General features: G+C 45.6%; 1 long non-coding RNA gene across 3 annotated transcripts in view; it reads left to right on the top strand.

Annotated features, from left to right (window-relative positions):
• The first annotated feature begins 329 nt into the window (after window positions 1–329).
• Window positions 330–21,683, top strand: part of LOC104006326 (uncharacterized) — a 351,098-nt gene continuing 329,744 nt past the window's right edge. The window contains exons 1-2 of one of the 3 annotated variants that reach the window (XR_008547854.2): window positions 330–625; window positions 4,503–4,628. This is a non-coding gene — a long non-coding RNA (uncharacterized LOC104006326). The remainder of the gene's footprint in view (window positions 626–4,502; window positions 4,629–21,683) is intronic. The other 2 variants (XR_010157129.1, XR_010157128.1) reach the window with 2 other exon arrangements.

The raw sequence follows: 21,683 nt of genomic DNA, 5'->3' as shown, positions 1-21,683 counted from the left end.
CCAGGAATATTATCCCAGCGATCTTCAGGCTGAGCCAACAGCTGATTGCATTCAAACCTTCCATAAACATCAGACCCTGCATCCATGTGGACGTTTTCATCCCTCAAAGCTAGTGCTTCATAAAGACACTGAAACAGACGAAGGATAACTTGGGACAGCCCGGATGCCACTGCTGGCGGCGGCCAGTCTCGGGGTGTAGGCGCAGGAGGTGGCGGTGGCGCACACCTGGGTCTCCGCACCTGGGTCCAGCGTAGCCGGGTCAGCGCGGGTGAGCGTGCCCGCGGGAGTGCGCATGCGCGGCCTGCCGGGGGCGGCCTCTTGCAGTTCCCGCCCTGACGCAGCGCGAGATTAGAGCTCCCGCTAGTCTCCAGCTGACCCTGGGCCTCAAAGGCAAGCCCTGAGCTCAGTCACACGGGGTGGCGGTGATATGGTTTGGCTCTGTGTGCTTCACTCTGCCTCACTCGCCTTCCGCCTGCTCGACGCTGCCCTGTTCCCCGCAGGCGGCCGCCGTGGAGGGCAGGCACCGCGCTCCCTGGCTGCTCCCGGGGCCTTCCAAGCACAGCCACGGCCATGAGGCAGAAACCGAGACCTTCAGGGGCCTGCGGGCGGAGCTCCACAAGCCCAGGTCAGTGTGGTCAGGGCCCTAGAAGTCCACTCAGCCCACGGAAAACTTGCTTCTTAAAGAATTTCGAAATGTTCCTCCCTCGGGCCGAGAAGCCTGAGAAGTCCGAGGCTGGGTGGGGCAGACAAGGCCTCCAGTCTGGGCGTCCCCGGCCGCAGCCTTCCCTCGGACCCACGCTGCTCTCTGCAACGGCGGATGACTGGTCAGCTGCGCAGGGCGTTTCCCATAAGCTCGGGGGAGAGAAGTCGCTGCATGTGCATTAGGGGAGACACGTGCATGCCTACGCTTATTGCACGCTTTCTTCCACTCACTGCATTCTCTGCCTTCGTATCGTGGTGAAGAATGGTACACAACACATTTTACACGCGAACACTCTTCCCGGAGGAAGGTCCCACTGAGATTTGTAACAACATGCAGCTGTGAGGCCAGCGCTTGGCCGGCCAGGCCTTCCCTGCAAGGTCCGTGCAGACGGGAATGTTGGGTGCCCAGGCCTTGAAGGGTTCGCTTTCTCGGGATCCTATTAAAATAAGGAGATGGCAGTGCCTTCTGATCTCCTCGTCCAGGTTCATTCTTAGCCCACAGGTGTTCCTGAGAAGCCGCTAGGAAGGCAGTGGTCGAGTGACTCAGCGATTCATGGAGATTTTGAGTCAGGTCACATGTCTACATTGTGTGGACCTTGCCTCAGGACGAGCTTGATGGGCAGTAAATGTCAGGTCCAAACCAGGAGCCAAGACTTGTTATGACACCATCAAGCAGGAGATAAGGATTCAGTAAGGAAGGCTCAATTTCCCTTTATCTCTGTGGTGTTGGGAAACCTGTGTTTTGAAAAGCTTAGCCGCTGTTTTTTTTGAGCAACTCCCTTTATTGAATTATTTATTTTATTATACTTCAAGTTCTAGGGTACATGTGCACAACATGCAGGTTTGTTACATAGGTATACATGTGCAATGTTGGTTTGCTGCACCCGTCAACTCATTTACGTTAGGTATTTCTCCTAATGCTATCCCCTCCCCCAGCCCCACAGGCCACGGTGTGTGATGTTCCCAGCCCTCCCCGCCCCCTCCCCCCTCCGTGTCCAAGTGTTCTCATTGTTCAATTCCCACCTATGAGTGAGAACATGCGGTGTTTGGTTTTCTGTCTTTGTGATAGTTTGCTGAGAATGATGGTTTCCGGCTTCATCCATGTCCCTGCAAAGGACATGAACTCATCCTTTTTATGGCTGCATAGTATTCCATGGTGTATGTGTGCCACATTTTCTTAATCCAGTCTATCATTGATGGACATTTGGGTTGGTTCCAAGTCTTTGCTATTGTGAATAGTGCCACAATAAACATACGTGTGCATGTGTCTTTGGCCTTTATTCGTTTTGGTCATATGCAGAATTTGACTCGGACAGGTTACACCCAACACAGTTAAGTTTTCTTTGGAACTGAGCTCGGCCCTATGGTGTTCCAATCCTTGGATCTGGCTGGAGATAGCACAGCCCTGCCAGGGGAAGGTGTCCTTTTGCTGATGGTGAGCTTGGAGTACTCTGTTCACATTTTAAAACAATGTGAGAAGGATCGAGAGCCAAAATGTGAGATAATTTCCATGTTTCCATAGATGGTTGCAACAGTCTAATGAGGTGATCAGACAGGGATTTATCCAGTCCCCAGCCCACAGACAGGTTTAAGAAGTGTTCCTTTGTTTGATTTGGGGAAAATGAGTTAGAATTTTGTCTTACTGATCATGAAAAGAAACAGCAGGCTCTTGTCTGTGCAACAGCGTCCGTGTTGCCCAGACATGAGGCAGATATCTTCGAATGAAAATAAGTTTGTTGTAGAGGAGATACAATTCTGTCCTAATGCAAAGTGCCTTGTTTAGAAAGGTTGTTCTGTCTGTTTCTGTTAAAGATGGCATGAGGGCCTGCGGGAGGAAGTACTGGGGATTTGAGCATGTGGGTTTCCCTCCGCTATTGGGGTGACTGTGCTGTGATCTAGAAATGTGAGGTCATCTGGGCCTTGGGCTCCTCGTTTGTGAAATGAGGGAGTTGGATCCATTCAGCTTCAAAAACCCTTGACCCAGTTGGGTTGCAAAGTCAGCAGTCACTTCTTCCTGCACACCCCATCTGGATGGAGGAAACCAATGAGCACATCACAAAGTCAAGCCATGGAGCAGCCCCACTAAGGAGGCTAGGCCCGCTCCTCACACAGGAGCAGGAAGACTTGGGTGGGCTTTGACGGGGGTGTGAGGAAACTTGAATGGGATCCCTACAAGCTGGGTCCTGGAATGAAATGAGCAAAGGCTCTAGGAGTGCACAGGAATACTGGCTGAGCACCGCCTCTGGGAGGGGCCCCAGATTCTCTTAGCTTTATAGGACACGACCACACTGTGGGGCCCTCATCTTCAGGCCAAAACCTTTTTGATTAAATTGGCAGACCAGAGTTTCTCAACCTCAGTGCCATAGACATTTTGGGCCGGGTGGTTCTTTGCATGGGGGCGCTGACCTGTACACTGCAGGCCACCTGACAGCATCCCTGCATCCCCCCACCAACTGGATGCCAGCAGAACCCCCTCCGATGTGAGGGCCAAAGTGTCTCCAGACCTGGCCCAGGGGCCCAGATCACCCTGGATTGAGAACCATTGTGGTAGACTAATAGTATCTCCAAGTTTTACAATTTTTCACTCCATGTGTGGAAAAAAAAATGAGCGAAAATCTTCAATATATGAAAAATTATTTAGAAATTACATACACAGACTATTGTCAATATAAAACCATTAGGAAGCTTAATTTCTCTAGGCTTTAATTGCTAACTTTTGTCCTGCATCTCAATTGATCAACTTGCTTACAGCCTCCATTTTGGAAATGACTTTTGGAGACTGTGACAGTCCATTGGCTGTTTTTGAACAGAAATATCAGAATGAAAAAAATGGAAGGAAAATGTCAAGAGGCACCTTGAAAAAAATGCTATTAATATTGTTGAGAGAACAAAGTTAAGATTTACAAAAGCGTGCCCAGATGTGGCCTGAATTAGTTAAGAAGTGGGGAAATACAACTTTCTCCCTGAAATGCAGGTGGGCGTGGGCTCTGGAAAGGTCTGGAAGTGCTTTCAGCCACCACAGTGATTAGAGGTCCCTGGTGGGACATAGGGGTTGGTAGCTGGGGATGCCGCTCTGTGGAGGAGGTTTACCAACACAACAAAAGCCTGTACCCCAGAATATACAGGAAGGTCCCGTAGCAAAGGCATTTTTATCAGTTTGTCAGGGTGGTCTCTGAAGTTAAAGTTTCAACATGAATAAAATTATAAAATTATATACCAGTAGAGAAGCACTGCCCCACTCCCTTCAGAGACCAGGGTTCTGGGATCCTCCTAGAGTGAAACTATCACCCCATTCCACTCCACAGTCATCGTTCTCGTTCTCAACACCCCAATTTTTTTCAGGCTCATTTTCTAGACTAATACTTTCATACTTGGCATTTTCTTTGACTGTGAAACTTAGGATTCCCGAAGTCGGTGCCTTGCTGCCAGGGTTCTGTCTCTGCGATTCAGGGCACTTTCTTGCCATCAAACCTTATCTCCTCATTAGGCCTAAGCTTCTTTCTATTTGTGAGAGGCAAAGCACGTTGCCCAGGTAGCATTAGAATGTGCTGCAGGCAATGCCACACACCTGCTGGGGGTCCGGGATAGACGTGTATCTGTGCTGGCAACACAAGACTTCTGCTGACATCCAAGGAGACCAGGAATGTCAATGCAGACCCTTTCTAGGAACCCTCACATTTGTCATTCCCAGAACCCTTGACCACTCAGGTTTGTTCCAAGAAGAACAGGTGCATTTGGAGTCTCTTTTGGAAAAAATACGAAACAAATAAAGCCAGTTTCATTTTCAACTTCTATTTCAGCTGCTACACTGAAGGGAAAAACCTGAGGAAGCCCCTGACCTTCTTGAATAACCTGGATATTGCAGAATCAAGCCTGGCACACGGCACTGGCAGAGACGCAGAAGGGAAAGTGTCCAGCGATGAGAGGTAAGGTGAGACAGAGACCTGCCCAGACCTCTGGACGTGGCATGGGGGCACATCTTGCAGTCAAGAGAATTTTTGCACTGTGGCAACTAAGGAGCGTTGTTTAAAAATTCTTTGCTACCCCAACGAAACTCGTCAATGGGAAGGATTTGAGACTTCAAAAAAAAAAAAAAAAATCTAGCAGTTGGAATTTTAGTGGAGGTGGCATTCCTGAGATTCCACTCTAGGGCTGGTACCTGTCTGTGCTCTGGGAGGTTCCTGGGGCCTCCTCTGCTGGGGATTCCTGTGCTCTCAAAAGCCAGTTTCCCCTGCCTATTGAAGTTAAAAGCACACTTCCCTTGCTCAATGGTTCCCTCAATATATTCTATCTTTTTTATTTTTTTGCCCATTGGAATATCTTTCATGAGAGCTCAGCAGCTACAGACAACTGCCTTTCTATAAAACTGAGCGAGGTTATTCAGTACAAATGGAATGAACCTGATTTTTTCTTTCTGATCAAAGCAAAACTCTTTTGAAGTTTAGCTATTTGATAGAAAGTGGCTTTTATAACAAGCTGATATATGAGTTAATAGGACATAAAGATATTTTATTAAACTGCAAACCATTGTTAATATTGCAGTTTCAACTTGAAAGAAATATGTAGAATGACACCGGAAATTAATTAGATTATTTCATCATTCTTTTACATTACAAACTTTGATACACTTGCACAGATATATAGGTACATTGATAAAAAGACACAAAGACAAACAGAATTTTAATGAGTGGGGAGCTTTTATCTGCTAACACTTTGTGACTTAATTTTTTCTGTTTATTCTGTCTATTGATTCCAGTTGAAACCTGCTGTTTTAATGTTGTTATTGATATTCTCTCTGGGTTTTCTTCTAATTCTGGCATTGATATTACCTTGATCGGATTTAGTTTATTTGAATTGCCTGTAGGTTTTGGTCTCCGGAGTTTTTCACTGCTTATAGACATGCAAAGATAAAACCTCTCTTTTTATCTAAAAATCCTTGAGAGACTCTGAAAGATACAGCCGTTTTCTGAGAACATTAAAAAGCAAGAGACAACAATCAAAAGGAATCTACTTCTCACCCAGTTTATTCAAGACTTCATTTCTATACTCCCTGCATATCCCGACACCCACTGACTTCTAAGCTCCTCAGTTCCATTTTCTTTTGCAAACTGTGCATGGAGAAAGGGTTTTGTCCCAATATCATAAGTGGTTCAAGCTTTGGGTCACTGCCTTTGCCTTGCAAGTGGGTAATTTTTGCAAGAGAAGATTATGCATAGAAGTACTTTGGAGGAGGATGCATATTTCTTTACTAAAGAAGGCATCAACATATGCATTACCATGAACCCGATGAAATTGACCTTTCTTATGGGTCAAACAGGGCCAAATGTAGGCCGTTTCATGTTCTTCAAACTAATGTGAATAACGTCTTCTGAGATGGGAGACAAGTAATTTTCCAATCACTTAAAATGAGAGACAACATGTATTAATTAATTACAAATAGAAGCGAGGAATTTTCCATAGAAGAAATTTGGAGAGTGGGGGCTAAATGCAGGTGGTACCGTTGAACAACATTTTTCTAGTTTCATTATTTTTATTCAAAATATGTTATAAATTCCTGAGAATAATGAGCACAGTTATCAAAGTAACTTTCTATATCCTATTACATTCATCAAGGGCTTCTTGGCTTTAGTGTCTGTAATTTATTTTAGGTTTTCGTTGGCTTTCACTGGGGTGTCTTTCCAGCTCCCCCCATGATTCTCTGTGTCTGGTTTATTATTTCAGAGTCTCTGTGATCTTTTCCCGCACCCCGGCTTCTACTTTACTTTTGTTTTTATAGTTTTTGCCTTAAATAATGTTGAAAACGGAGACACTAATTGTAGCGGTCCGAGCTGTGAACTCACTTATGCTAGCAGAGTGGGGTTGTTAACGATTTCTTCTTAGATTTTCGAAGTCATCAATCCATTGGTTTCTCTTTCTGTGAGTATTAGGGGCTTAAAAATCTAGTGTTTGGGCTGCCTAGAAGGTGCTGAGGGAGAAGGAGAGAAAAGAGGGGGCTTTCCTCTGCCTGGGGAGAAGGAAGTCTGTTTCATAGTAGCTAGAAAAGAAGTAAGAGGGAGAAAAGGAAGCAGGTGACCCATTTCCTCCTCTTGCCTCTACTGGTTTGTCTTCTGAGTAATCCCTAGGCACTTACCCAGTCTACTATGAGAAACTCAACTATTTTATAAATATGTAGCTCTCATTGCAGGAAGAAGTCTTACCTAGTATCTGGTATTGCTTTAATTATTGTAACACCTAATTCACCAGGAAGCCATGTGACTTGCATGTTCTAGAGAAACCCTGCGTTCACCTAAGTGTCAAAGCATAAAGAAAAAGTAGCACATTGGATGAAATTCTTCCCAAATTTGTTAGATACTTTTACGTTTAGGGGGGAAAAAAAAAGAAAGAAACAACATAGAAAACTCTCAACATAATCTATAATTTCCTTAGTAAGTCACTCATCACCAGGAGTCAGTATTATTGGCAGTGCTCTCAAAGTGATGGAGTTGTGGAATCTTATAGGACCCTACTATTCAATGGCCTCTGTGATGCTGCACTAAACACTGGTTTGTGTAGAGTTTTCATCCCCTGCCTTGTGGTTTCTAGCAAAAGAACATCTATGATCAAAATCACGTACAACTGTGCTATGATCAGCAGAGAGAAGCCTTGAGTAGAAGGTTCTCTTCTATTCTTGGACCCGTGACACATGAAGATAATTGGATAATTATTAAATAATTATTTGCATATTAATGTAATTATGATCCGTATTTTAAGGTTTACTAAACCTACTCTTTAATATGTATAGCAGCCATCATTTGGATGATGTCTTTACTTATGTTCTTATTATATCTTAGAACTGGCTTCTGAATTCAGCACCCTCATGAAACATGACCTTGGGGAGCTTTACAGTTTTCTAGGCCCACAAGATGGTGCTGACTCTTCCTGCAGAAAGAACATTATTCATAGGAAGCAGGAGACAATTAATTACCTGGAGAAATTCAGAAATGTAGCTGTCTGAATATAAAGTTAAATATAAAGACAATTAAACTGAGAACAAATTGGTAACTGGAAAGTCCTTAGAGGGAAGATGAAGGCTATGCAGCCGGGGGCCAAGCCATGTGTGGTTCACTTCCGTGTCTGTCCATCCTGGGCTCAGCTGTGGTTCCCAGCACTGGTAAAAACACTGGCCCAGCTTGTGTGTTGAGAGAGAAAGTATATAGAACTTGACAGGGGGTTGGGGATTTTTTTTTTTTTTTTTTAGATGGAGTTTTGCTCCTGTTGCCCAGGCTGGAGTGCAATGGCGCAATCTCGGCTCACTGCAACCTCCTCCTCCCGGGTTCAAGCAATTCTCCTGCCTCTGCCTCCCTAGTAGCTGCGATTACAGGTGCCTGCCACCATGCACAGATAAATTTTTTGTATTTTTAGTAGAGATTGGGTTTCACTCTGTTGGCCAGGATGGTCTCCAACTTTTGATCTCAGGCGATCCACCTGCCTCGGCCTCCCAAAGTGCTGGGATTACAGGCATGAGCCACCATGCCTGGCTGGGTTGAGGATTTTTTAAGGAACATGACTCTGTTCTAGTCCGTCAATAGTTGACGCAGAAGACCAGCACTTAGACAAGCCAGCAGTAACAGAACCCTGGCTAAATCTTGTTCTGATTCATATAAATTACCTTTCTGAGCCATCCAGGTTATTTTTTGAACCAAGCACACAAGAGATATAGGCATGTGGATTAATTATGCAATAACAATTAAAATGTGGCTTATTTTACCCAGTTCAGAGTTGGTTGTAGGGTTGTAAGGAGCCAGGGCCAGGTTGGTGCCTCATCTGAAGACCTGAGCTCTTATCGGAAGCTTTCATTTTCATTTAGACACTTGGATGTTGGGTCAGGTTCATGGATGATGTTTCCATTTGTGGTGAAACTGGAGTTCTTAGTTGGTTTTTCCTATTATATAGCAAACAATCTTGTCATCGTATAAAGTATGTCTTAGATATGTACTCTTTCTAAGATAAATTTTATTGTATACTATATCTTAAAATCCATACCATACATTCATAAGGCAGTATAGTAAATTACACTGATAAGTCTTTGCTATATTATTGCTTCAGGTGTTATTGTTTGGTAATCTCAAAATGCCATTCTAAATCAGTCTTATATTAAGCTGTATTATAGATGCAGTGGTATTCAACCTGGCTGAACACTTGTCCACACTCTTAAAACATTTGACATTTGTGTATCTCCTGCCTTTTTCTATAAGCCACATTTACCATCCTAATAGTGAACGCATTGCATCCCTCCTGTCTTTGCATCTGACATGGGTGTGTGGCCAGCCCTGTAAAACAGCTGCATTCCATTTATGTCATAATTTGGAGAAGTTGCCCGACACTTCTCAGCCTTGTGAGTTGATGTGTGCATACCTGTGTGTGTTGGTGAGGGGTGGTATTTAGGGTGTGGGCACCTTTGGACCAAATGCCTGGTCTTGGTAACCAATATGGAATGTTCCAGACACTCAGATTGTGCTAACCAGAGATGGCAGCCTGGGTCCCTGTGTGAAGGGCAGACCTCCAGGGTCCACTGTCAGGGCTGTGTGTGTGTGTGTGTATATGTGTATGTGTGTGTGTGTATAAGACTCTGTGGTCACTGTGGGCTGCCACCAAGCCTCAGGCTGGAAAGCAACACCGTCAGCTCTGTGTCTCAAAGCCTAGCCCAGCTGGCTGCATTTTGAAGCAGGGGTTAGGCGGGTTGTGGGGTGGAAGCCAGGGCCTGAGGGGTGTTTCTGAGGTGTTGACGTGTGTGGGTTCATCCCTCTGCCTTTACAAAGAGCAGGAAACTGAGATTTTGAACAAATGGTTATTCTATAGGGATTAGAAAGAGTTTTAGAGAAAAGCAGACATTAAGAGTCTTCAAACAATGAAGACAAAGAAGAAGGAACATGCTTAACAAACTTTTATTCATACCAGCATCCCTCAAACCCACCACGACTCAATAGTCCTAACTAAACCTCTACAAATGTGAGTCATGAATCTGTCTGAATGCATTGTACAGCGTATTCTAGAGTTTATACCACGAGGAAAGAACCTCAAGCTAAACTCCTCTCATGAATCATACTCTTTTATTACATAAAAGGTAATTTTTGGTTAAAAGCTGTTTCAAAAGGAAAAGAAAATATCAGCCTCTAAAATTCTGATTCCAATCTCATGTGCCTCAAATATCTATAAAATTGCTATAATGAAGACATGGATGTGTTGATATTACCAGATACTTTTATTATGAGAAAAATCAAGTCTAGATGGTGTCAGCGTTTACATGGGAAAACTATTTGGATAATAGCAACTAACATGATAATGACATGGAATTTACTTACCTGTCACAGAAGATGGAAACCACATTTCAGGAATTGGGTGCCAGTAAAATCTAGTACGGTATACACATTTTATTCCATGCAGCAGAAGCTGCCATTTTGGAATGCCCCTATCGAGACTTCCCTCCTTCATGTTCAAGAGAAGGCGTATTTTGAGTGCTGCTAACAGCTAGGCCGGAAATCTAAGACATTAAAAAGCCCCATGTAGTCAATGACATTTTTACAATGGGGCAAATTAGTGAATAATGCTTTGTGGGAGTTAATTTACCTCACATGAGTAAGCACTTTACAACCATCGAATTGCTTGTCTGCTGTGGAATCAGCTCCTTATGTTTTGCTTAATGAGATCAAGGTGAAGGGATGAGAAAGGCTGGGGGCAGTGAGCGGGATCAGTCACATTGCCTTCTCTGGCTCGCAGGCTGGTACCTGAGCAAGGTCACGCTTAGACTCCAATAGGAGTGGAATTGGAAGAGAAAGGGGGCCATGAACATTGAGTCTTTGCATTCCATGAGCCCGTATTATCTTTTCTTTCTCTATCATAGTGTTCGAGTGCCCCAAAATGTGGAATTCATGGTAATCTGACTTGGTTGCCTTGAAGATCACTTGTGAACTACATGTGAAGACAATTCAGGATAAGATGATTGCCAGGATAATTTCATTGGCTGAGGAACAGATGTTCCTGGCAGAGCAGGTGATGGTGAATTTTATGTGTCAACTAGACTGGATCATGGGGTGCCCAGATTTTTGGCTAAATATTATTTCTGCATGTGTCTGTGAGAGGGTTTCCAGATGAGATTAGCATTTAAATGGGTAGACTGGGTAAAGCAGATGGCACTTCCCCATATGGGTGGGCCTCGTCCAATCTGTTGAGGGCCTGGATAGAACAAAAGGCTGAGGAAGGGTGAATTTGCTCCCCATGCCTGACTACTTGAGCCAAGCCATCGGTCTCCTGCCCCTTCACCACCAGCTCTCCTGCATACTGCAGAGAGGGGGATGTAGTCTTCATAAGTCCAGCACAAGAACCAGTTCCTTGCAGCAATTGTCTTCATAGCCATGTGTGCATACGTACATGGATGGATGCAAGAGGTCATTGCAGTATTTGTCTTTCTGTGTCTGGCTTTATTTTGTTTAACATAATGTCCTCCAAATTCATCCACATTGTTGTAATTAACAGGATTTCCTTCTTTTTAAAGGCTGTATAGTATTCCACTGTGTATAGATGCCACATTTTCTTTATTCATTCTTCCTTGATGGGCACTTACGTTGATTTCATATCTTTGCTCCTGTGAATAGTGCTACAATCAACGTGGGGGTGCAGATATCCATTTGACATACTGGCTGTGTTTTATTTGGACAAACACCAGGACCGGGACTTGCTGGGTCCTGTGGTCGTTCTAGTTTTATTTTTTTGAGAAATCTCCCTAGCGTTTTCCATAATGACTGTACTGATTTGCATCCCCCCAGCCGCGTGCAAGGGCTTTCTTCTCCCCACCTGCTCACCAGTGCGTGCTCTCCTTTTCCTTTTTGACAGTAGCCATTTGAACAGGTGTGGGGCAAGATCTCATTGTGGCTTTAATTTTCATTTCCCTGATGATTAGCCATGTTGGGCATTTTTTCATGAAGCTGTTGGCCATTCTTTCATCATTTAAAAAATGAACACAGTGGTGGGTACCTTTCAGAGCCGTGGTGAGAATTAGCAGTGATGCTGGTGAAACAATGAATGGAATAAGAACTCCATAAAGAACGGCTCATGTTTGCTATTAATAATGGGCTGGGTGCGGTGGCTCATGCCTGTAGTCCCAGCACTTTGGGAGGCCAAGGCGAGTGGATCACAAGATCAAGAGATCGAGACCATCCTGGCCAAAATGGCGAAACCCCATTTCTGCTAAAGATACAAAAAATTAGCTGGGTGTGGTGGTGCACACCTGTGGTCCCAGCTACTCAGGAGACTGAGGCAAGAGGATCGCTTGAGCCCTGGAGGCAGAGGTTGCAGTGAGCAGAGATCACACCACTGCACTCCAGCCTGGCTACAGAGTGAGTCTGTGTCTCAAAAAAAAAAAAGCAAACCCCCCAAAAAATAGTGGAGCAGAAAGCTCTGAGTATGTCAGGAACAAAACCCTGGCAGTAGCCAGATCAACACTAGAAAGAAATGTCAGGAAAGGGGAGTAGAAGAAGAGCTGGCGGTCATGGTGTCTTGGGCCACAGGGAGTTGTTTCTATGAGTCTGCATTGCTCCTGAGTGGATGTAGGGTGAGGACAGGTGCATTCAGCACACCAAGAGAAGAGCCAGAGCCCTGGATATGGAGTTGAGAAACTACCCTGGAGGCACTTAGATAAACAATGGTTTGTGGTAGCTACCTGCCCAGTGAGTGAAAGAGCACACAGAGGGTCAAAATTGAGCCCAAGTATTGGATATGGGTCAAGGAGGAAGAGCAGCACAGACTAAGACAGAAAGCTGTGATTGAAAATACCCAGGAGAGAGCCAGGGTAATGAGTTCAACTGAGTGTGTTTGAAGAGTGGGAAGGTTTTCAGCAGAGTCCCTCTGAGGAGTGGAAGTTATGGGATTGACACTCAGGTAGGAGAGCAGGACCAGAGTGGTAAATTCCAGAGGCCTGATTGACAGCAGTGGGAGAGAGGGCAGAGGCTGCATGCATTCTCCCTGGGAGTTGGAGGGGACAGAGGGCTGGAGAAGGGATTTGGAGACAGTCCATCACTAGTAGATGGGAGTAGGCACGAGTACAGGAGGACAGTTAGAATTGGGAAATTTCCATATCAAGGGTAGACTGGATGTGTGACCTTGGAAAAGGAAACTGACCTTGGCCATATCATCATTCAATGTGGGCCTGATGCCCCTGCCTCAGAGCTGTCTCTGTGGGTTGTCCCAAGAGGTTGCGCGATGCTGCCAGCCCCTGCTAGCCACAGGAAGTGCGCAGTGAACATTGCTTGATCAGCAGAGCTATGAAGCTGACAATGCAAAGTCACGGATGATGCAGAATTGGCTATGGAGATGGCAGGAAGATGGACTAATGGCCTTTTGGAGTTTAAGTGGGAAGGTAGAGATGCTGCCATTTAAAGGAAATTAATAGTTTGGGGACGTCTTGGTATCAGTGCTGATTTAGTGGCAGAGGGAGAAGTAAAGGAGATGAGAGGAAGTAAGACATGCAGAGAGAGGACATGGACGTGATGGGAGGTCAGTGGCAAGAAGGCAGAGGTGTTCGCTGTTTTGCAGGACAAGTAGGTAGAGGTACAACAGCCACCCAGGACTCAGGTCCCCGCAGCCCTTGCTGGCCTGTGAGTGTCTGGTGGTATCACCCTCCTATGCTCAGAGATGTAGCCCCAGATAGGAGGAAGGCTGATGGCCGTGGATGCCATAACAACACCAGCATGCCTGTTCAGGCCATGTCGTTCATACAGACTCCCCTTCATCCACACCGGCCAGCGTGGAAGATCCGAGCTTCCTTCGCATGAGGGCAGATGATTTTTCACACTTGTCCCCTGTATTTTCTTACTGTGGCTGCCATGGCAAGTCTCTACAATCTGAGTGGCTTTCAGCAACAGCACTGTACTCTGGAAGCCAGAAGTCCAAAACCAAGGTGTCAGCAGCGTTGGCTCCTTCGTGAAGGCTCACAGGGAGAATGTGTTCCCTGCCCATTCCTGGCCTTGGTGGCAGCAGGCAGGCCTTGGTGTTCCTTGATTGTGGCAGCACACTGAAGTCCCTGCTGGTATCTTCACAAGACTGTCTCTGTGTGTCTGCCTGGGCCTCTTCTATCCTAGGAAAGGCCATCATATTGGATTAGCGCCCACTCTCCTCCAGTATGTCCTCAGCTTAGCTCACATCTTAATTATGTCTACAAAGGTTCTATTTCCATTGAAGGGCACAGTAACGAGTACCAGGTGTTAGGACTTCAACGTATTGTTTGGGGGATGCTATTGAACTCACAGCACCCCATCAAGAAGCCCTGGACAAATTGCCCACACACCTTCTTCGACACTTCACATGTGGGCAGCCTCCTGGTCCTTTCTTCCTCACTTCCCAAGTCCTTGGTGGCTTTCTACTCATGATCACTGAAGGCAGCAACTCCAGGAGAGGCAGCCCCCGAAATCCATAGAGAGTGAATGGAGGTTTAATCTCTGCACCTGACACCTGCAGGTGATGCCTTGAAGAATCTCAACCGAAGCCTCTGCTGAGAGACTCAGCTCAGATACCTCTTGTTGGCCTGCCCAGCCCTGGGCTGGGGTGAGAGGTGCCTCAGTGCCCTGTGGTCATCTTCCCCATGTAGGCTGTGCAGAAACACTCATTAGAGGGACCTAATGCTTCGCAGCAAGGCTTGGGGGTCCCCATGGCTTCGTGACCATACAGACCATGCTGGAATCCAATTTCGTTACTTCCCCAATTGTTTGCTACTTATTTTTGTATTTTTTTCTACTCTAAAAGACCTTATTTTGGAGCCATCCTCTGTTCTCTTTCAAATCCCGTTTTCAGCACCATCCATCCCATTTCTGGAGTAGGATTTTAAAGTGTGTAATTCTTGGCCTTTGAAATGCACTGGAATTTATTTTTGGTGGAGGGAGGCAAGGGAGCATGAAGGGAGGAGCCCCTGCAAGAACCAGGAAGACCCTGTGAGGTGCAGGGAAGAGGGGGCAGGAAGGGATTTCAGTGTCAAACCCGATTATTTAGAGAATCATTTTTCCTTCTTGGTTTTTGTTCTTCCCTTTCAAACTGGCAAAACCCTAATCATCTTGTAGACCCGGTTCAAACCCCAGCTCCTCTAGATGCCTGCCCAACCCAGACCTGCCTCATGGGCATCAGCTGCTCCCTGTGAGACGTGGAAGCACTCACCCTGGAGCCCTGGTTCTTCCTGCCTTGCTGCTGACGGACAAGGCCCAGCTGCCACCACCTGGCTGCCTTGGGCCCCCGTCGACTATGTGGGCCCTCCTTTCCTTTCCCCCCTTCTCCTCAGCTTTACTGAAGTATAATTAACAAATAAACATTGTACATTTACATCATTTAAGTGTATAATGCAATGATTTGATATACATGCAGTTTGTGAAATGAATACCACAATCAAGGTAATTAACATGTCCATCAACTCACAGAGTTACGTGTGTGTGTGTGTGGGGTGAGGACACTTAAGCTCTACTCTCTCAGCTGATTCCAAACACACAATATGGTTGTATTAACTAAAGTCCCCAAGCTGCAGCTAAATCCCCAGAACTTACTCATCTTATAACTGAATGTCTGTATCCTTTGATCAAGAATCCCTTTGCCCTTTTTCCTTTTTTTGACTTTGTTGAAAGCAAAATAACAGTCCCACCTCCTCTCACTTAAAACAGGGGAAGGTTTACACCCTTTACCCCGGAGTAAGAGGGAGTCCTTTACTTTCCTGAAGTGTAGAACCGTCCTTCTGCTGAGATGGGGTCCTGTGGCCTCAGCGGGACAGTGGTATCTGCACGACCTGGCTCCTGCTGCAGCAGCTGCCTGGTGGTAGCATATGGCCCAGCGCTGGGTCCCAGGAATGCCACTAGGCATGCTGCGGGGGCAGTGGACTTCTCATCCTTACCACTCCCGTGGCTTCCGCATTGGGTCCGATACGTAGATTCCACACAACTGGAGGGTGGAGTCTTAAGGGGACCTGCTGGTCCCTGCACACACAGGACATGCCTGCTCCTCACTGGTCAGGAGCTAGGAAGGTGGAGAGGCCAGAAGTGAGGAGGCCTGCTGAGCTGCTGCTGCTGCTGCTGCTGGGCGTGTTTGCCATGGGAGCCCACGCACTCCTTGGCATCTCTTGATCTTGGGCCAGAGTCACCACCCTCCCTTCAGAACTGGGGTAGCTGTACTCTCCCTGACTGGTGGCTTGTCATGGCACATCATGTCACAAAGGTGAAACAGTAGTAGGGAACAGAGCTCCACAGGTCACGTCTCAGTTCCACACGGCCTGTTACAGCTGCTGTCTCCTGAGTTGGCGCCGAGCTCACCGTGGGAAAACCCAGCCAGGGAAAGCATCGCCAGCATGGACGAAGACGTGGGGAATGCTAAGCGTCTGCATAATTACAGTCCACTGAATCTAACTCACACAGAAATTGTTACCTTTTAGAAGGTAAAAATGCAACCACAATTCTGCTGTGTATTTTGTGACTGGACTTTGTGGGCCCTCACTCTGGGGAAGGCCTAAATTCTGGTCTCAGTAGGACATAATAGGAGGAGGCTGGCGAACCAGGCAACGCCCTCCTCCTGTGCAAGCGCATGCATGTGTGTGTGCATGTGTGTGCATGTGCGTGTGTGCATGTACGTGTGCGTGTATGCATGTATGTGTGCGTATGTGGTGATTAATCGATAGAGATTTCTCAACCCACAGAACCAGAGCAACAGAGAGAGAGGTCACAGGACTCCTTGGACCGGCTTTTCAGACTCCCCACACATCCAATCCTGCTTCAAGGAAAGCTCAGGGCTAAGCTTTCATTTATGAAAATTGCAGTGTGGAAAAGACAACATTGTGGAACATCCTTTGATATTTGGGAAATTGCAGCTTCCCGCCTTGAGTGCACCGCAGTCTTCCCTGAGGCTGCTTGCTAGCTTTTCGTCTGTCTTGGAGGCCAACCAAGTGCAGGGCAGCCGTGTCCACACAGACAGAAACAGCCTGGCCCAGGGTTGGTCCTGGCTTTGCACCTTGGTGCACAAGGCTAGAGCTGTCACCAGAAGAGATAGTAATTATTGGCTCTTTGTGAATAAAATATCTTTCTTTTCACATGTATATATTACATTTATATGTTTCTAATGATGAAATTAAAATCAGTAAATCTTTTATGTGTCAATATCATTGCTCTAAGTAGAAACCATTGAATCAAATTATATTCAAAAGCACAATCAACTCATTCTCTGATTGTTTTCTATTTCTCTAAGTACTGTCCATTGCGAGCTATTAGATGTGATATCTCTAGAAATCACAGATAGATCACAAATAGATCACAAATAGAAATTGCAGATAGGTCTCTTTTTGAAGGATTTATTATCTGCTGTGCATTATGCTATGTGATAGACTCTAATGATCAGCAGGATAGGCTCCTGCCCCTGGCGAGTTGCACGCTCGTACAGGATAGACAGGTAGGCAGGGCCTGCTCTTCACCACATGGTTATTACATGGGGGAACTACAAAGTGGCTTTTCTATTTTTCAGGACAATAATCATGGCTAAGATTTCAGTGATTACGTGGTCCACACACACACCTAGAGTATTCCATAATTTTATTTGTTTAAGGCAAAAATATCTATGGGTGACTTTTAAAGGGAAGCCAACCTCAAGCATTATTTCCTTATAGGAAAGCAAAGTTCATCTGCACCCCAGAGCAGAAGTTGCTCCCGGCCTGTTGCAGGGCGGTGCGTCTTCCTGCCATGTCCTGTGTGTGCTCCTCCACACCCCCATCGCCACATGGGGATGCCCTCCCGGTCCCCGTGTCATGCCTTTTCTATGGGACAGGAGCTCCTTATGGGTCAGCTGTACCCCAAACCCCGTGCTTGGCCCTGGGTAGATGCCCAGGATGTGTTCATTGAATGCCATCGAGTGAACAAGTGTGGCCAAAGAATGTGTAAACTTTGGGTAAAGAAAAATCTCTTTCAAACACAGCACACAAGGAAAGTGCCTCCTGGTGCTGCAGGTCTTCAGAGGTGATGGGAGCATGGCTCAGCATGGGCCAAGAGCCCGGATGGTCCACCTGGTCACCAGGACATTGGAGGTGTTTGAGCAGAGAAAAGGCGTGGAATTGCATGGAGAGAGGCCTAAATACAGGAGTCCTCTGTAAGTGAATGGCCTGAATGGCAATATTCCTCGTTATTTTAAGGATCCCTGGAAACATCCTTTTTTCTTTGGGACTGGAAGAGAACCAGCTTTGATGCTTTCAAGTTGCTGTTGTGATATCTGCCACATATTGATTGGCCTTATTCTTTTTATATTAGGACATTTTGTTTTTCAAGGTGGCTCCAAGCTCCCGTGGCGGTGTTCACGCGCACAGCCAGCATTTCGCATTCCTGTCACCACCGCCGAGGTCATATCTGTTAGTGCTGGAGGTTGTTAGGCCATTATCAGCCACTGATGCCTCTCCAGCTGCGAGACTAATTTGGATTCAGGGAGGAAACATGGACTGATCTCCCCTCGGTCATTCACCAGCAGGACTAACAGCGTTTGCGTTCTCTGTGCTGTTAGGGGCTGATGGTACAGAGTAGCTTATTCACCTATCTCAGAACGACAAAACAAGAGGTTAAGGCCCAGTGAGAATCTAATGCCAGCTCCAAGAAAAGTGGCCATGCCTCTGTCATTCAGCAGGCAATCCACAGGGCTAAATTTTAAGTTTATATTAGATATGTATGAAGAGTACATCAATGTCATTTATAATTCATGATGAATAGCAAATTATTCTAATGGACTTTCCCATTCTATTCATATTCTACCTTTTCATAGTGGGGGAGGAGAAACAAATTCATGATGTGGCTTTTGATTACTTCCTGTATTATGGTAGGGTATTTTCTTTTCCACTCTGCAAACTCTATGGTAATTAAGACAGAAATTTAGAAGGAAGGAAAGAAGGACAGACATCTGTACCTCTATTCTCCCACAGTACATTTTGAGAATATTTTTTTTTCTCTCTACTATTCTTTTATATGGCAGAAACGAAAGGGGAGAAATATGAGATCGAGCATGTGTCAGAAACTGACCAAAGCAGTTCTTGTGATTTCAAACAATACCAAGTCATTCAGCTGCCCTGGGCCAAGTCCTTCCCCTTCCGCATTCTTCACCACGCAAGCCTTTGATGCACAGAGCTCGCTTTGAAATCAAAGACCTCTAAGAAGGGGACTCAGAGCAGAAAGACGCAGGGGGGTGGGGGGTGGCGAGGTAGAGAGCAGACCCTGGTCTCCTGGGTCTTGGCCTCAATGTGGGAACGATGGCCCTAATGAGTGGATTCAATGCATCTAAATCGTGGGACACATTTGTAAGCATCAGGAAATGTCCAATATTGCCCTCAGGAAAGAAGGAACTCAGAATTTAGACCCTGGTCTAGTCCCAGGAGTTGAGTTTATAGAATTTACAATAGAAGAGGTAATTTCAAAATTCAGACCTCTGGCACCAAGACAGACTTTTCCATTAGTAAACATAACTATCTCCCTGGAAGAATTATATAGGGAGCATTTTAGCCTAGGATTCCTAGACTCTTCAAACTTAGGCTTGTTAGAATAAGCAAAAGCCACCCTTGAAGAATGTTTGGGCATTAAGAGCCTTGCTGACCTCTCCTTAGGTAGCAGGAGAGATAACGCCCAAAGTTGATGCCTTCTGAGAGTTTGACCAATCAGCATCGGACCCCCAGCCCAGGTCATCTTCAGCTGTTCCAGATGACAGTGTCTTTCTTTTATTGACCATCAAAATTTGTCTCTTCTCACATCAAGTCCTGATTATTTTAACTTAGCTTTGCTTCCTGCAGGTCCATTTACTTTTCAGCTTGCAAAGAAAATGATTCTTGCTTCATAGGTTTTTGGTCTCAGTAAATTTACACCAGGGTCCTGAAGACCTAAAAAAAATAGTTTGCTGGTTGACTAATGATTGATCCATTCACCAAGTATTGATTATTTTGTATTGATCATTTGATTGAGAACCTTGCCACTGTACTGTGTTGAGGTCTGTCCCCAGGTTAGCTAAAAACCTCGCCCGAACTTATTCCTGTCGTTTTCCTTGCTGATAGGGTGTGTGCTTTTTTGACGTTTCTTAGCAAACTAATTGATATGGTTTGAATCTGTGTTCCCACCCAAATCTCATGTTGACATGTAACCTCAATGCTAGAGGTGGGGCCTAGTGGGATTTGATTGGATCATGGGGGTCGTTTCTGATGGTTTAGCACCATCCCCTTAGTGCTGTTCTCATGATAGAGTTCTCACAAGATCTGGTTGTTTAACAGTGTGTGGCACCTCCCCTTGCTCACTCTTGCTCCTACTCTGGCCACATGAGATGCACCTGCCCCCCGCCTTTGCCTTCCATCATGATTGCAAGTTTCCTGAGGCCTCCCCAGAAGCTGAGCAGAAGCGAGCATCATGTTTCCTGCAAGATAATTTACAAAGAAAAGAGGTTTAATTGGCTCACAGACTACAGAACCCTGAGGCAATCATACCTCTTTTCTTTGTAAATTACCCAGTCTCAGGTATTTCTTTATAGCAATGCAAGAACAAACGAACACACTGATTATATAATTGGCATCGATCCTTTCACCTGTGATGTACATAGACCTTAAAATGGACTGATCCTTTGGAAAGTGAGAAATTACTATTGCTTGTTCTCATGGGGCATTTTGGGTTTCTGTATCTTGCTCCTTTTATCTTTTCTCTGTTCACTCCTCATTCCTCTTCTCCTCTGGGTCATGTCCCTTGCTTCTCTGGTGATTAACAAGCCCCTTCCACCTTGCCAGTCCCTACCCTCTTCTTCACTCTGTGTCTGTGGATTTAGTGAGTGCTGTGGTCAACTGAGCAGAACTTATCTTTCCTTGACCCCTATTTTAAAATAATGTTTGCCTTTTGGATAAATGATGCCCAAGATCCAGCAGTGTTTCTGCAAGACATGGCTCACCTAGAGGGGCCTCCTGCATTTAGGCAGGGGTGAAGGCTGCAGGCAGGCTGGGGGTTTACTGTCATCCACCAGAGGCAAGCTACCAGGGCTGTTCACACCAGAAACCCTTAAAGCTACACTCAACTTTGTTTTCAACATGAATGATTCCACTCCGTTTCTGTTTTTTAAGAAATATTTTTCTCTCTTCAGGACTTTTCAAACATTATATCTAAATACAATGTATACAGTTATTCAATTATACAATAATAATGGAAATGTGGATTGGACAAAACAAAACAAAACAAACAAAAAACAAATCCCACACAGCAGGCCTGAGTAGGGAGTGGGCTGTGTCGGTCCTGATTTTGCCCTGAGTTAATCCCTCAATTTGAGGCACAGCATCCCCTTCCCCTGGGCCACTTCTCACCTAGAAGTGATGATTCCTGCTCAGTGTCTCTCAGCAATGTTATGGGGATGAAACTCAGTTGTTACCCTGTGAGTTTTCTGACCCCCAAAGTAGAAGACAGATGCTGGTATTACGGGGGACACCGGGGCAGGGGGTCGGGTGTGCAGCTCTGCTTCCTGCCTCATGGAGAGACCCTTGTCCCATGCCTGGGCCCTCCTGTCCTCAGCATCTTCCAGCGTGGCAGAGTTGCCAGGTGCTCCATCTGCACCTCCCAGTGCTGGCCTGTGTGGGGGGCTGGGAAGAGAGGGCATTGGCTTTCACTGATGAGGAGGAGGATGGCTCTGAGTTTGCTGTGCCCCGGCTGGGGTGTGCATCTGGACTCCAGGTGACCAGTACATTTTCCAGTGATCAGCCTTCCACCTATTCCTGGAAGCCATTTCTTATTCCCCACTGTGTAGAAAGAGCAAACATTTATTTTCTTTATTTTCACTTTGAAGTCCTCACATTTTCTTGTGTTTTTTTTTCTTTTTTTTTTTAAGATTCCACACAATTACAAAAGCGGAATCATCTCCAGACACTCTTGGGTTTACCATATCATTAGTTTGCTTCTTTACTGATCGTAAATATTAAAAGTCAAAGTGACAAGGCAGAAAAATAA

The sequence above is a fragment of the Pan troglodytes genome, chromosome 4 (assembly GCF_028858775.2).
Source record: "Pan troglodytes isolate AG18354 chromosome 4, NHGRI_mPanTro3-v2.0_pri, whole genome shotgun sequence".
Lineage (NCBI taxonomy): Eukaryota > Metazoa > Chordata > Mammalia > Primates > Hominidae > Pan > Pan troglodytes.
The sequence above is the reverse complement of the archived record's forward strand: the minus strand, read 5'-3'. Positions and strand labels throughout refer to the sequence as shown.